This window comes from Olea europaea, chromosome 3 (genome assembly GCF_002742605.1).
Source record: "Olea europaea var. sylvestris chromosome 3, O_europaea_v1, whole genome shotgun sequence".
Taxonomy (NCBI): domain Eukaryota; kingdom Viridiplantae; phylum Streptophyta; class Magnoliopsida; order Lamiales; family Oleaceae; genus Olea; species Olea europaea.
Genome location: NC_036239.1, coordinates 10,465,797 through 10,478,704, shown reverse-complemented (window position 1 = coordinate 10,478,704; position 12,908 = coordinate 10,465,797). Strand labels below are relative to the sequence as shown.

Genomic DNA, 12,908 nt, shown 5'->3' with positions numbered 1-12,908 from the left:
GGTGGTGAATTTGGAAGGACAGGAATGTGAAGCAGTGGTTTGTAACCACCTCGATTTTGCTGCAACATCGATCTATCGAATCGGCAATGCACTGTGCAGTGATAGTGAGATGGTGGTGGTGATGGTTGTGGTGCTACGACAATGACAGTGGTGTTGGTCTGGTTGTGGCGATGGCAGTGGCGATGATAATGTTAGAGTTGATTTTTTGGTGGTATTTGGGTGCAGTAGTTTTTGGTTGCTAAGAGTGTGGTCATGGTGCTGTTAAAGGTGGCATTGAAGTGGTGGTCATAAGTGTTGGTGATTATCACAGGTTATTTGGTTGATTGTGACCAGTAAATTGGTTAATCTGTGACCAATGAAAAAGATAAATTATAACCAAGAAAAATGTGTGACCTAGAAAATTAATAATTTGTGATTGTCTAATAAATTGTGATATTTAATATTTGTGATCTGTGACCAATAAAAAAAAATTTATTCTTTACCTAAAAATAATATGTGACCTATTAAATTTTTGATTTGTAATCGAAAAATAAATTGTAACTAATAATTTGATATGTTGTGATTAAAAATTAATCTGTGACTAATTAATTTTTTTATTTGTGATCAATGAACAAACTATGACTTACAGAATTTTTAAATTGTGATAGTAAAATAATTTGTGACATATAATTTCTTATTTGTGACCAAAAAATAATAAGTGATGAATTAAATTTTTAATTTGTGATCAAATTGTATAGATATGTGGCCTAAATATATTCAATTAATAAAATAGTTAATTAAATCATAAATAAATTTTAATAAAAATCTAATTTTTAAAGTTTGAAACTTATTTTCTTAATTTTGAAATATGTCATATTTAATTAAATTTTCCCCTAGTTCTAAGATGCCTAAAGCAGCCCTGCTATTTTAGCCCAAGTTATGGCCCACATCTTAACCCAATACATATCCACTTCTAAAAAGCTTGGGTGGTCATTAGAATCCAAACTTGGGCCAATAAGGGACGACGTCCCTTGGTCTTCCAAATATACAATAGGAACTTTTCCTATTTCCTTTTAATTTTCAACGCTTTTTCAAGTTTCGACCGTGTCATTTGAAACTTTATTTTTACATTCATTAAAAATGATTTTCAGCATTAAATAGTAAATATACTAAAAATATCTTTTTGCAAAGGAGGACAAGTTTGACTTCGAAACCACAAAAAATCCCCCCGAAAGTTGCCTAAATTCAACTCATCAAAACCCATTTTTTCTTTCTCAAGGTCCAAGAATGACTTCAGCAGGCTAAAGATAGTCTTTGGCCCAATTTTAATCGTGTAAGATATGGGGAACGGAACTTGAACAATCCTCTAGACGTCCAGGGGATTGTTCAACCAGCACTGCCCGTAAGATATAGGCTACTAAACAATTGTTTTAAGGATAAACTGAATTTTAAAATTAGGGTTTGGTTTGATTCCCATTTTTTCCAAAATACATTTATCGCTTTCTTTTTTTCAACCACACATTTTTCATTAAAATAATATTACACGTAAATAAATAAATAAAAATCTCCTTATTTTTCAATTACATATTTCTCATAAATTCACTATTCTAAAATGCATTTTTCTATAAAAAGGGGACCAAAACACCCTCTAGATTCAATCTTTGAGTAGGTGAGTTTTTTTGTCATATTCCACTCTTTAGAGGGTCTACAAGAACTTTATTGCTTTCTCAAAAATTATCTTGTTTCTTCTATTTGTTTACTTTTGTCACCGGTGCATCAACTCTCATCTTAATGCCAAGGCCTTTCGGTGAAGACTATAGAATGATACATATACTTATGTAGTATGGACCGTCCCACTTCATGACTTCCCAAGATAGAAATCAACCAATTATCTGATAAAACTTGACTTCTTAGATAGCAACTTTCCTTGATGTGCACCCCCACTAAACCGACTTTAAGCTTCAAAAAATATCTGATTGACCGACTGATATGCAATTCTGGAAACCACCTTTTTCCAATTTGATTGAGCCGCGTTGTTGTGCAGTTGCACAATTGAGGAGCGAATTACCCAAATAGTCTCTGAACTTTGTAAAAAAAAATTACGGGATCGTTGAACTTTAAAAGTCATTCAATTCATCGTTGAATTTTGCAAAAAAAAATTTATGGGGTCATTGAACTTTAAAAACCACCACATTCATCACTGAACTTTGCAAAAGATTTTTACGAGATCACTGAACTTTGTAAAAAATTTCTTAGGAGATCACTGAATTAGTGATCTCTGAGAAACATTTTACAAAGTTCAATGATGAATTTGGTGATTTTTAAAGTTCAGTGACCTCGTGTAAATATTTTGCAAAGTTCATCGATGAATTGAATGATTCTTAAAGTTCATTGACCCTGTGAAAACCTTTTATAGTGTTCAGTGAGCATTTGGGTAATTCACTCCACAATTGAGCTTGGCATATTTTCAAATCTTTACCTTGACACGTGGCGTGTACATCAAAGTATTTATAAACTATTTATAAGCGGTCAAATCAATTTTTATCTATACATTTTGAGAAATTCACAATATTTATCCACTACTCATTTTTATCTATTTATCTATTTCAAATTGAAACTGTTTATAAACACTTCCCAAAACAAGTCAATGAAGACTCCATGCTGCAAATAGACACAATCGCAATATTGGAATGATAAATGATAGTTCTGAGACTTTTTTTTGTCTTCAACAGAATATTTGGACTCTCAAGAGTTTAATTGCAAATAGAACTCTTATCAAAGACGGATTGTAAGACTATGAATAAGAAAGTCGTGTTGGAAAAATGAAAGAGTTGGAATAGGAAATTGGTTTTTTCAAAGGAAGAGAAGTTCAATAGTTACGTAATTTAAACCCCTCTCTAATCAAAGAGTCGTATGCTGAGTCTATAAATTGTTATATACATATAGTATAACCGAGAACCTTTTGTTTTTATTTTTTTTATTTTTTGAAAGGTAATCAAATATTTTATTAATCAGTGTATAATACAAAGGAAGTGTACAATAAATTTAAACCAGAAAGGAACAACAAGACATTGGACGACCCGTCTATATGCCTAGTAATCGCAGCCTTAAACCAAGTATACAATATCAAGCCTCCGTTTGACCCCCGTTAATTTTCATTCCATTACATTTTATTTTTTTCTCTCCTATTTTCAACCACACAATCTTTCATAAAATAATATTACACGTAAATCGAAAAGTTTCCTTCTTTTTCAACCACTCATTTTTCAAAAAAACACTATTTCATCCATTTTCATTTATACAAAATGGGGGCCAAATAAAACAATTCTTGAATCTGCTCTATTATTCGTGTTTAATCATCAAAGCAACGACTGTTTCTTTCTCTCCACGTACAATTCTTACATTGCTTGAAAAGTTACGACCTTTGAAAACAGTGACCTTTTGAACTAATTGACAGTGTGCAATTACTATAATAGGGCTTTCTTCTTAGCTAATTGTTCGAACAAAACCCTCAAGCGTTTGGGATCGTTGACAAGTAATAAATTTATTAAGTTAAAAGTACCGTACCACGAGGAATAATTTTAATTATAGTTTATTAGTGATAATTAAATTCGATTTAATGTAACACAAAAGAGATTTATCGCTAATTTTAAACCATGAAAGCAACAAAAGATTTATTTTTATCCAAAGATGAATGTATTGGATTTCAAATCCATCTATTGATGTCTAGTTCTAATTCTTGACTTATGAAGGTTAATTTAATTGATGTGTTCATGACAATGAATAATCAGTTAAACCTAATATTCTCTTTCAAAACATTAAATCTATGCTTGATACGACCCAATCATATTCCTAGAGTCAAAATTTATATGCAAAACACGTATTCAATTACAAGATTATCTCACACAATTACACTCGTAATAAACATTATTCTTAATATCTATTGCATGTATGTTAAATAAGCAGTGTTTTACTTATTATCGGTCTCCCAACACTATAAATAAGCAACTAGTTATCCAAATGATAACCAAACATTTAAACAACACAAGATTCATGCATATTTAATCAAGAACACAAGAATTAACTAAAAAATAATAAATTTTTAATTAAAAATTAAAATCAATGGTTTCATCATCCATCTAATACATAAAGATTTAGCCTAACATTGTCTTATGAAAATTACATAGAAGAAATAGAAACGACACCATCCGAGACTAAGAAACTTGATAATAACGTGAAAATTTCAATTCCTTGCTTGAAACTCAACCCTCAAAAATGCAATTCCGCTCCTTAAATGTAAAAAAATCTCTATTTTTTTGCTCGTCTATTATGAAAACTTGCCTCCTTTTTGTTCTAGATGTACTCTTCAATTTATAGGATGTTAAAAGATTGCATTTAATTGTTACCAAAACAAAATACGAAAAATTAGATGAACTTTCTTCGAGGTCTTTTTTGGTTTTTTTTTTTTCGATACTTTCACTTATTTAAAAGTTCAATTGAATCCTTCTACTTTCGAATCTTCATTTTTTGTTCCGAGCCAACTTTCGATTATTTGCGCTTTAATCCCTAAACTTTGTATTTGATTCAATTAAGCCCTTTTCACTTGTTTTCTCTGATTTCACCACAGTTATCAATGTTCTCCTACAAAGCAATATTACATAGAATTAAGCAATATTTCAAAGAATTAATCAACAAATATCTTGATTTAACAGTCCAAATAAGTGTATAGAATACACTTATCACAAATGCTATCAAATTTTCATGTTGTTTACTCTCTATTTCATTCTTGAAATTTCTCTACTAAAACTCTATCTTCTACTTCGATTTACAAATCAGAAAATTGAATTTGGTATTCAAGTCCTTAGGAAGAGGCACTTGCTCAAAGACCTTCTACGCTCTGGAACCAAATTTGTCTTCAAGAGAGATCGTGAATTTGATCCACTCGAATTATTTTCGTGATTACGAAGTACGGCTCATTGATTCAATTGCTTTGCTTTCATTGATGTACGAAATGAATGACACAAGAAACTCTATTTTTCTTCTCTTATCATTTAAGCTTCCTAAAAACCGACTTAAATATCGAATTGAAATACACTACTATCCCCTTACTACTTGGCCACGTTGATCGAACTTTCGAGTTTTTCTCAAATTTTTCAACAATACCAGAAATTAACACATGTTTGGCTTTGATTACTAAACCAAATTATGTTAGGCAACTATGCTACATGGGAAATATTACCCCTTAATTCAGCATATGAGCTTAGAGGTGAAATTGTTTTTAGCACAGTGATGATATATATTCAAGTTGTAGGCCCCCCAAAGACCCCAGTATTCTACATAAATTCCTAAAATAACTTGGAAACATGTAACTTTCACATTGCTTGTTTAGATATGCATTGAATTCACTTTGTCTATGATATATACCTCCTCCAAATAATAATTCCCCCATCAATTTCTTACGTATCAAAGAAGCCACTTGTCAAATGAAATTTTGATAGGCTTATTAAACGAAATGAATCTACCCCAGCACAAACCTCTATCAATCACTTCTTGTATAGAAAAACCGAGACGCAATGATGTTCTTCCTCTCTACATGATGATGGTTTCTACAGGGAACAACTTTAGTCAAAAGGCACGTCTGATGGAGGTTCAATGGGAATAGCCTGCCTAATTCAAGGCATCTATATATAAAGCCTCTTACCATTTCTGTTTCAGTAGGTTTCAGTCGTCTAATCTCTCGTTGTTCTATCAAAACTTTTCCACGCGAAGAAAACACGTAAAGGATTTCGACATCAGACACTTGATGGCATCATATGAAGACACGGAAGATGAGAGATACAGAAGATTTCTGAGGATTGTAAAGATATGGATAGTTTGCTTGGGATCATTTTCAGTAAGCATGGTGGGTGGGCTAATATTGGCTTGGTGGGAGTTTTATTATCATCCTACAAATGAACAGCAGTGGATGGTGCCTGTAGGTCTCATTCTTTTTGCTACACCACTCACTGTTTGGTTATCAGTCTTTATATCAGATATCTGCAACTCCTGTCACAACTCCCCACATAGTTGGCTAGAAAAAGACATTTCACGACCCGATAGATGATCAACCGACTCAGCTGCCATTAAGAAAAAGCTGTTTGTTCGTATGATTTCCAGCAGGCTCCTTGCTGGGAGCGTGGTACAAGAAGTCTGTGCCTGTGTATCACCACAAAACTTTCTGCTTTCTTGTGGGACAAAATACATGTAATTGATACCAAGCATATGAGTATTATATGTCAATTTGAATACCTTTAAGCATGATTTCTAATGAGTGACTAGCAGGTCTATAATATTGAAAAGAGGAAAGCAATGATGTTAGGGAGGAGATATGCAAGGCCAAAATGTCACCTTCCCCAGTAAGCATGCATTTTAGTGTTTGTAATCTACTCAAATAGAACTATAAGAAAAATGATACTTGGTACACCCAGGTGGGTTTGATAGAATGCACAAGTGGCAAGATTTCATAGGCTGGTGGAACTTTTTTTTTTTTGTCCACCAGCCTATGAAATGTTGCCACCTCTACATTCTATCACCCAGGTGGTAAACCTGGGCTTAGATGTAGCATTTCTCGGACTATAATATAATTCATAAATGGGGGCCTTCAATCAATGAATCATTCATTTGATACGCCTTCTGTTTTGTGCAAAGAGATGAAATAAGGCTGCTATCATGAGATGCAGACAGCTCAGGGAGGAGTGGGCTCATGGAGAAAAGATCAAATTCATCAAATTTCAAAATCTGCACCATATATAGTATAAATGATTTGAAAGCTAACTTTAAGATAAAGGGAAACTTGTGTCAATCATGTTTGTATTCATGAACAACAAAAGTAAAAAAATAGCATTTCTATTGAATTTATAGGATCAATTATAGCCAGATCAACATGCCATTAACTGAGCCAGAAGAACTGAGAGTTCTATTTCACGAAAAAGAGAACATGCAGGTCCAAAAGTTGGAAACTACACAGATAGACAGTAGATTTTATGAGATTATGGGGCACATGATACAAGTATGTCCAATATTTCTCAGTTCACAATAAGATATATATGCTTGTGCAAAAATGTGTTTTTTGTAAATGATTCAACTTTATAGATGCTACAAGGACAAATTACCAAAAACCAAGAACTTATAAATTTTAAATTTTATAGAACGAATTAGAAAACCCACCTTATGAAAATTAGTGACTACTAAAGAAAAATAACAGACATACTTCGGAAGGTGATCAATGTTCCTCATGCTTCAATATATGAGCGCGTGGGAAAATCTAGGCCATTTAGTACAGGTATTTTCTCCAAATCTTCCTTTGCAAATAGTGGGAAGAACCAAAATAACTTTCTAGTGCCAAAAACCTAAATAAAGAAAATAAATCGGAAGTGCAGTAAATCTATTACCTAATTGACTACAACATTAGCTCAAATTCTGATAAGTTTCCAGATAGCAAGGAACTGAAATACAGAGTATTTTTCAGAAGTGGTTCTGCAACAAACCATTCAATACCTGAGACAGAAAAGTTAAATTATAGGAAGAACAAGAAGACAATGTACTTGCCATTTATGTGGTTGATTACATCAATGGCCAAAAAACAATGAATCCACTATCGAGAGATCACAATTTTTCCAACTGTCTTGTCCAAATTCTCCATAGGACTTAATTCAAGATATTACGATGAGAAAATCACTCATAAAGAGACCATTATTACAACATGCTCCTAAGAGCAACCAATTGAATCAATGTGCAAGATGGATCCGTATCAAATTCCTGGGACGCACCCATCAGCTCTAGAGCTTTGTTTGATAACACTAAACTGCGTTCAACTTCAGAAACTAAAGCTCATTTTTCTCCTTCTATAAACCATGAAAACTTAAACTGGGCAGTGCCATGGTTTGGGCACAAATACAAGGTAATAGTTAGTTACATTCTCAACTAGTACTCTGATACTTATGAAGGCGATTATCCACATACTTAGGATAATAATCTTATTGATATGTTTCCTTTCTCCAGTACTTTCAATTAACATTAGAAAGCTTCAATGTGATATTACCAATTTTCTCTGACTTCTCTTATCATCTTTTTAATAAGCACACACTTTTCGGAGATTGATATAAGAATCAAAAGGGAGATTCAATATGTTTGTCCTGCTCAAAGTTCATTTTCATCCCAAATCGAACTTCAACCACACGGCTCTTTTTTTCTCACTAACCCGAAGTAATAGATACACAAAGACCATCCATCAAGAAAAGTTGTGCAACTTAGAGTTCTGCATGTTAAATTTAAGATTCTATTCATGGAAGATTGTTCTGTCGAACATCTAATGCAATATAAACCATGCTAGTTTAATATGGATTTACCTCAACCAAAGTGGCGTTGCTCACTAGAAGAGATGAATGCATAATTACGAAACAAAGAAGACTTAGAGCAAAAGCTAAATTCAGAACTGCAACAAGGTACAGAATATGTAAGAAACGCTAAAATGATGAAGAGGTAGATACAGCATATTGATATGATGATCATTTATTTAGAAGGAGAAATTACCGAAGGAAAGGAAAGTGACAGAAAGTTGTCTACTTGAAGTGGAATGACGACTGGCATGATTATAAAAATCTATGAAGTTGGGTAGAAGCACAAGAGTATTCATTGCTGTCTCTAGAAAGGAATAAAGCTATAAAAAACAAAAAGACAAAAAAACAAAAAAAAACAAAAATCATTCCAAGAGTCCATTCACATATATAGAAAAGAAACTGAAAGAAAACCTCGTTTTCCTTCCGAAATACCCCATATGGTCTAGGGAGGCTGGCTTATCTCTTGTTCTTGTTACCTTGAGGGAACAACTGACATGGTGACTGATGCCACTAAAGGAAAGTGAAGTTTATAAACTGTGAAATGACTGATTGGGCTCAGTTTGATATAATTAGAAAATGTCGTATAAATATGTGGAGTAGCAGATAGAGTTTAAAGGCATTTTCTCAGGGATTAAAATATATGGAAATAATGGTTGAAATATCTTCAGATTGTATGAAGAATAACAGTAAACAAACTTCGATGCATATTTGCAAAAAAGAAAAACTTTAATTCATATTTAGTTTAGTGTGCAAGGTCCATTAGGACTATCTAACGTAGTAGATTCTGAAAAGCAATTGAATATCGGTGGGAATCGAAACCAAAGCACTTCATCTTTAATAAAGTTCCAAGCAATGTGTTTCATTTCATTGAATTCACATTACGAAGAGCAAGTTGTCATTACAATGAAATTCAACTAACCATTCCTACAGTTCTCAAGACTTATTATAGAGCCCATGTCAGGTATGCGAAAGTGTAAAATATCTAAAGATCAGAGCCAAAAATATGCGAAATTCCAGTTTTTCTTTATGTGGAAGAGAAATTAATCTGATAGAACCCAAGTTAATGCAAAAAGTAAATGTAAAATTTTATGTAAAAGCCGAATGAACAAATTAATTCTTCTATGCTTTTGATGAATAAACTGATGGAAGATAAAAGAAATAACAAGGCGTTAGACATTGGAAAGGCTCTAGTCTCTCCTCCTCAATTTCAAAAATAAAAACTAAATACACCATCCCCCCACCCCAACATTTTTATTTGGTGCCTCCATTTTATTCCAGAGGTTTCTCAATTAACATACAGTATGCATAGAGTAAGCATCACCATAAATATCCTCAGCGGAAGTCTTATATTTATATACAACAAGACTATAGATTGATGGGAAATGCAACTGTTCTCACAACAGAAAGGAGAAAGAACTTGAAGTTGCGAGCCCCAGCACAATTCACAACCCGTATGCCGGGGTGATCCATTTGAAAAACACATTCTTGGCCTGCAAAAAACAAAAGCTTATAGTTTTAGTAGATAATCATCATCTTTAAAATGTAGGACCAACAGAGAGCTTGATAATGCTCCAAAAATTTGACAATTTTCACTGATATAATTAAAAGTTCACGTTATGGTAAGTTATATCAAATAATTTTGTGTCCGTTAAAATTTTAGCTTCAATTTCAAGATAATACATGCGCAAATTTAATATGCAGAAAATCTAAGGCTGACACCCCTTTCAGCCCTCACTCCTTATCCATCAAGACAGAGAAACATAAGATAGAGGTGGGAGAAGAGTAAAAGGGTACTCAAATTATAAATATATATTACAATAATGTCAACAACTCAACTGAGTCTTATCTCGTGCTTATTTGGGTCAAATAGATTGATCTCATTCATCCATTCTGCTAAATAATGTCAACTATAACCATGAACAGTATATTGGGGATAGCAACTATCAGTGTCTTGCAATTAAGATCAACAAAGAAGATAATTAGCAACCAGAATGGAAAATGAACAACATGAACCAAATAAGTTATCAAACTTGGTTCATTTTCCATAACATTCTGAAATGATATTTGTTTAAAATGAAAACATTTGGCAGGTTGCGACATTAAATGCAATTCCATGAAAAAACATATGAATATTTAAGAACATGTTCAGTTTAAATCTACATGATATTCTCTGCTAATGGAGTAGATTTTTGCGAGAACATTCTGTTTCTCAATCTACACGAATAAGTGCATGAGATATTCCAAAATCTAGTCTCAAGGAGCAAGGTCTCAGAGAACATGAAAAATTAAGTCCATTATTGTTGTAAAATATAAAATAAATTTTAATCTTTCAACCATTTAAGTTTCAGTTTTAACAAAAATTAAAACCCATTGATGTTATAGTGTAACTTGTATATAAATTGGATTTATTTTTGAATGTTGGGATTGAAATTTTCCCTATGAAATGGATTGATTTTCATACAACTTGAAATATAACTTGAGATACAACTTGAATACACAAAAAATCCTCCATATACATTCTATTTATATATTTTGGCAACTCGATAAAGGTTTGCCCGCTTATCTCCATGTGGTCGTGCCCATCAAAGGAGAATCGGCTGTGAGCTAAACAAATTTTATTTTGGAGCCATGTAGCGTCAAAAATACCAGTATGAACAGAAGGCAACAAGACTTTATAACAGGGCCCTTGACGTGACTCCTTAAGGTTTACATTTCTAAATCTTCTTTTCTTATATTTATGCTACTGTTGAATTATATATATGTTATTGAATTGATTATGTTAATTGATAAACATCTACACACAAATCACCCAACTACTATCACTTCCCTTTTTATTCCAAAATCTATGCAGCATACCCAAGATTGAAAATTGCAAGTCAATGGCGACTCACGAACACTCAGCCCGTTCAAGCTACCATATGTTACCAACTAGAATATTTAACATAGGTGAAACATAAAAATTCATAAAGGCACTAATGCATAAAGACAATCACTTTTTTAACATAACTGATACAAGTTTCACTGACAAATAACCTTAAAAGTTCAAGAATCAAATGACGACCATAAATAAAGTAAAAACGTAGTAGAAGTAAAGGGGAACAAATTAGAGTTACCAGGATGAAAAACTGCAATAATAGTGAAACGACGGAGTAATACGAGACTGCAATTATCGAAAAATATGAGGAAGATCATGAAATATCCAAGGAACTTGAGGCCGGAGCATACATGAATGGGTTCAGTACCGTTCCGGCAATTGACATAAATGTTAACTATAATTAAAATTAACATACTTTGTCTAAAATTACGATATGTAAAGTGTAATATTGATTAAAATAAAGCATGGAGCCTACGAGGCGGTAATTGCCGTTTCAAAATGTCTGGAGCTGGAGCCAGATTAGAGCCTTTGAAAAGTTTAGCTTGCTCGATTAGTATAAGGTGGATGAAATGAATGAATGTTTATGTAAGAATTGAGGTAAAGCAACTTTTTCTTTTGCAGGAAGACCTAGATGGCATCTAAGAGCCTTGTACAAGGTTCTGTACAGAAGGAAAGCCTACAACGCTTACAGGATATCATGATGGAAGGGGTGGATGAGGTTATTTTGACAATATTTTATTGGGAAAATTGTAGTCGAGGTATCAAATTTTTCGTTTAGTAGCAGGTTTTGTCCAAACCTTTCATTTGTATCACCGTAAGTACCAAATCTTTAAAAAATATGCAGCTCAAGTCTAAATTGACAGTTTCCATTAATTTGACTTCAAAAACTGTTAGTTGACCCCAAAAATTAAAAAATTTAATAAGTTAACCAATTAAGGTAAGGGTAAAATTATAACTTTAAAATTTTAATATAAAAATTTATTAAAAAAGGAAAATAAAAAATAAAAAGCCCATCTCCTCCTTCGATACCTCCCAATCCCCGAACCCCAATTGATCTTATCTCCATCATTTCAATATTATTCATTGTTATACGCAAGCCTACTTCTGCAACATCAGTAGCCACAATAAAAGGACCTTCCTGTGATGTTGCAGCCATGGAAGGAATTACTTCCGAGGTCAAAAGTGGCAACGAAGAAGAAGATGGAAATGAGTATGAATAAATCGATGGGTTTTCATTTTGACAGTATATAGATTTTCTGCTATAGCTTATTTCGGTTCAGCTAGCAGTTTCTGGTGAGTTTCAGATTTGGGACAGCCTGGTTTTCTATTCGGTTCAAGCTCTGGTTTGTTTCAAGTTTCTTGTGTTCGATTGTTTCTCTCCTACTTTGAGACGTCCAGTCAAGGTTTAGATGCTTGTGTTCTTGGTGTACTTGGGGTTTTTGGTAAACCCCTTTTACTGTATGCTCTTAGGGTTTTCCAAATTGCATGATATGTATGTATTGTGTATATAGAGTCGGCTTTGGTTTATGGGAGTGAAGATGCAGCCGTTAGGTGAAGCACAATTTGAGGTGGTGGTGCCGTAGATGGCTTCCACAGGCGAAAAGTCGTTTGTGAGGGGGTTGGGGAAGAAGAAGATGGGGATAGGTGGTTGTGGTTTTACTTTTTGCTTTTTTAAT

At 33.2% G+C, this 12,908-nt stretch overlaps 1 long non-coding RNA gene across 4 annotated transcripts; it reads right to left on the bottom strand.

Moving 5' to 3' along the window:
• Positions 1–5,455: 5,455 nt before the first annotated feature.
• LOC111385789 lies at positions 5,456–11,906 on the bottom strand. Of its 4 annotated transcripts, none has more exons than XR_002701109.1 (4): positions 11,471–11,906; positions 8,367–9,847; positions 7,229–7,515; positions 5,456–6,756 (listed from the first exon to the last, which is right to left on the bottom strand). It is a non-coding gene; the product is annotated as an uncharacterized LOC111385789 (long non-coding RNA). The 4 variants fall into 4 exon arrangements; XR_002701108.1 differs by having other exon boundaries at positions 7,410–7,515; XR_002701107.1 differs by having other exon boundaries at positions 5,456–7,515; positions 8,367–8,452; positions 8,551–9,847.
• Positions 11,907–12,908: the final 1,002 nt, after the last annotated feature.